The following is a 4513-nucleotide window of genomic DNA, read 5'->3' as shown; positions in this document are numbered from 1 at the left end:
TCCAGGGTTTATGCTAAGCTAAGCTAACCAGCTGTGAACTCCAGTTACATATTGACGGTACAAACAAAGGTTATCTATTGTCTCATCTAACGCCGGCCGAGAAATCTCATTAGCATATTTCCCAAAATGTGAACCTAATATTCTATGGCCTAATTTATCAGTGCAACATGTGTGGTGTCAGATTTGACGAACTGTGGCCTGGCATCATAAGCAATTAACACCACAACTTATGAACAACATATATGTTCAACTTTCTTCAAATTTGGCCATTGGTGTTAAGCAGATAGCGTACAGGAGGTGTATTGGCGCATTGTTTGCTGAAAACAGCTGCTGCTTTAAACAAGGTGGATGAGCCATACAGTAAATGTGCTGTAAAACCAAAACATAAGCTGAAAGAGGCTAAAAAGCTCTTTGCTCTGTTGGTTTTTTTCACTGCAAGCAACTCCTATTACATTAGATATGTGTTATTTATTTCAATGTAAATACGAAAAATAGAAAATCAATGCTCTTTTATTAATCATAAATACCCCAATCATGTTTTGGTTGCCATGTAGGGAAATTAAAAACATTGACAGTGATCATTTAGCAAATACAACCTTTTCCATGCACAGTATGACGTGCATTTTGAAAACGTGTTTAATATGATTGTTTTGTTGATAACACAAAGGTTTCTGGCAGCATCTTGTTTCACCCAAAATGTATTGACCGTATACAAAACAGTTGTATTTGTCACATAGACACACTGATGCATGCACAACATATAAACACCTATAGTTTATTCCTGGACGGTCACAGTCTTGATATCCGACCAGAATCTCGGCGGGTGAGGCTAAAAGTCCATCCACAGTTGATTAAGGCCATCGAACACAGTGTGCATTAATTCAGTTTATGGCCATTAAAAGAAGAAGAATGCTTGGGCTTGCAAATGGTAAACTACGACTGTCAACAGCATGATGTATGGTAGCTTATTATATTCCACTCATTATGATTAATAACATAGGAAGGAATCCTCCATTCTTGTCGAGATGGAAAATGTAATTAGCTTCCTTGGCTGGCGTTGCAAGCCAGGCCTCCTCTTGGCCGCTCACATCCCCAAGATAAAACACCCAGTTTACAGCGGGAGACTCAGCATCTATAGTGCATGAAATGCTGCAGCCGGTTACACATCATCCCTTTCTTTCTGTTTTCCCAACATGCTTTTCTCTGATCAGGATGTTGCAAAATTGGGTTTAAGCTGATATGTACCTTCATGATATAAATTCTTTCAATTCCTCTTTCTGGAGGAAGTCTGCTGATTTTTTTTTTTTTAAAGAAGTTGCTGCTAAGGGAGTACAAAACATAAACACATGGTTGTGTGCCAAATGATGACCACACACTGGGGGCCATAGTTTGCCAATGTATTTGTATTTATCACCAGGCAGAGGTGTGTGAGGGGCCGCCGGAGGGCCGGAGGAGGGTGATAGTGGTGCTGGAAGTGAGCAATGGCAAAGAGCAGTGGGAGGGCATTCTCATCAATTCTGCCTCTGCACCTGCAATCAGCACCTATGAGACGGATCGAGCTAAACATCAATTAATGCCGTGATATCCTCACGGAGACCCGGCTCACTCTCACCTGGACTCACTGCGGCAGCCTTCTGATTCCAGTAATGACCGTGTTCAATCAGGAGACGCTCATGGAAGACGGTTTTCTATTAATCCGGAGTGGAGTACAAAAGATGTGAAAACGGATTTCATTTACTGAGCAGCATGATGCAAATCTGCAATCGTGAGGGAGGAAATACATCTATTTTCTGGTGTGTTGTACTGGAAATGCGTTCAGGAAAACGAGTAGTAAACAAGATGTCTTTGGTTTGTTTACCTCTTTGTTCATAGACCCTTTTACAGTTTGGAATGATAGATGACTTATATAAGTTTGCGCATGCAGTTTGGCAACCGAAGTCTGGCTGAGTGCAATAGCTTGTCAAGAAACGCAACGGCATTAACCACCAAAGATCGTGAATGCAACCTAAACAAATGGGCTTTGGGTTATGGTTTTTTTGCTTGCTTGTTTTTAAACTTCTGAGATTGAAATCATTGCTGTAGTTGATAACAATAACAATGGTCAGATAATTTACTGCATTTACGAAATTATCTTCAAACTAAGCTAGTTGCAGCCCGGTGGAAAATGAGCATAATCAGGTTACATGTTTGAGTTGGTGAATCCAAATGGTTTAAGTGGATGATTAGAGTTTGAAGCAGGTATTCATTAGATCACAGATTGAAAGTAACGACGCAGATCATTATCATGATTTCAGTCCGCAACAGCAGAGACTGTCCTGAACCTGAAAGGTCACATATTCGATTCAATCTTTTGTAAGATTGTCTTTACTGGGAAAGTTGCAGAATTTGGTTGATTTTCAAAAGCTTAAAACATCATACAAAGGATTTTAATTTCACCATGACCACAATCTTTTCCTAACCTTCACCAAGTGCTTTTACTTGCCTTAATGTATCTAAACAACAGCCATTTCACGTATTGTTTTCATACATTGGTCGTATCATATCGGTATGAGGACTTTCTGAGCATGATGTGCTACGGACAGGGGCTTCCAATCAGAAAAGTGGGCTGTTTTGGAAGACAAGAACGTCGACACATGATGATTCTGCAAAACCCTGGATTACATTAAATGCTAAAGTTTTTAAAATGTTCACTTTCTAATCTACAGTACCCATGCATGGCAGCTCGTGGATGCTGGTTAAAGTTAGGGAAAACTTTGGGATATGGAAAATAAAGGTTGACTCCATCTGTGTCCACTCAGTTGTTATCAAAAAGCAGGGACGTAGGTCACCAAAGTAATTTAACCAATAAAGTTATGAACAATGTAACTGCTACCACTATTTAAGTAAGCTGTGTGAAGTTTGGAAATAACTGAACGGGCTAGTTTGGATTTTTTGATGTGGGGTTGTGTGGCCCCTTAGTCATGCATACTACAAGGTAAAATTACTTGTTTTGTCAATGGAGTGTGGCTCTGAAGTGATGATATAACAGCTTCAGTTCCAAGTCAAAAAGGCTATCTGACGGCAAGATAAGGCGGCTGTGGATGGGAGCAGCAGAAGAACGTATTCTAGACAACACAAATAGTCATGTCCGTTTAAGTGTACACTATATTTAGATATTTAGAATATTTTCTTTGACAAAAACTCTAGTTTTACCTTGGTGAACATGGAAGTTGCAGGTGTACTGCTGCCGCGACCTGTTCGTTTTTTTGTATTAATATGGGACATTTGGGTGGGACTGGAAGGGTGCCAAGCTTCAGAGACATGAAGATATATATATAAGTTAGAATGTAAATAAATATAAATGTAGTTCCTCACCAGAGACATGTGTCTCTAGTTCTGCTCTCACAGTAGCTTCACTGAGCCGGTGTTAGCATGTTGGACAATGAGACACAACAATGCAAAGAAAACTAAATAGCTTTATCTTCAGTAACTAGGTCACTAGGTTTGGTCCCACTGGCTCGTACTATGAGTATAAAGTGAATGAAATGTGTTTGATAGAAAAACAGAAGTGACACCTTAACTTTGTTGTTACTTTTTGACCTTGCCAGGAATCAGTAAATTGTAACGTCCAAAAAAGTTATGAACAAACAACAAAATATAATCTGACACAAGCAGCGAGTAGAAACTGAACATGAAGTCCTGCAGTGTGAACATCACTGCAGTCAACACCTTGCTGTCTCTGCAATCACATCTGCCCTTATTGGCCCTGGTTCAACTCCCATCAGCCCCCTCTGCACGTCTCTCCCGCTCAGCCTTCCTACAGCCTCAATAAAGAAAATATTAAGCGTGTGTGTGTGTGTGTGTGTGTGTGGGGACTGACCAACTCTCTCCTATTAGAGGAAGGGAAGAAAAACACCAACAGCAATCGACTAACAGCAACTGGAGATGGCGGGCCCTCATCCATCACTCTGCGTGTTCGCGGACGCCATATGAAAACACAAACAAGCAATCAATTGTTTTGCGCACAGCTTGAGGCCTCCTAATAGAGCACATTTATCTGGCGCCGCGGTGGTAGCCCCAGCAATACTTTAATTTGTGAGACATTATGTTGAGTTAATGCCTACCAGGTTGCCGTTCAACCGGGGGGACCTGGCACATTTGGCGGCAGCGTAAAACGCTGGAAAATCGCGCTGTATTGTACTGGGACACGGTGATGTAAATGATCTCACCCGCTGTATCTTTAATGGGCTGCGAAATGAATTTATGTGGGAATATTTGCAGAAGAATATTGCATTGTATCATGGCGTCATTAGAGAGCAGGAACTGCGCCGCCCCGGACGGAAGCTGCTGCACTACGGTCTCGACTCTGCTGTTTGTCCTTCGAACCGCCCCTGTGATTGGAGGGGGAGAGAGAGAAAGAGAGAAAGAGGGAGGGAAGCCATGCAGGCACTCTAATAATGATGCACCCTCAGGCCTAATGTGCCATTTCTCTCTCTCTCTCTCTCTCTCTCTCTCTCTCTCTCTCTCTCTCTCT

This window comes from Anarrhichthys ocellatus, unplaced genomic scaffold, assembly GCF_004355925.1.
Source record: "Anarrhichthys ocellatus isolate YVR2014 unplaced genomic scaffold, GSC_Weel_1.0 scaffold37, whole genome shotgun sequence".
Classification (NCBI taxonomy): domain Eukaryota; kingdom Metazoa; phylum Chordata; class Actinopteri; order Perciformes; family Anarhichadidae; genus Anarrhichthys; species Anarrhichthys ocellatus.
The sequence above is the reverse complement of the archived record's forward strand: the minus strand, read 5'-3'. Positions refer to the sequence as shown.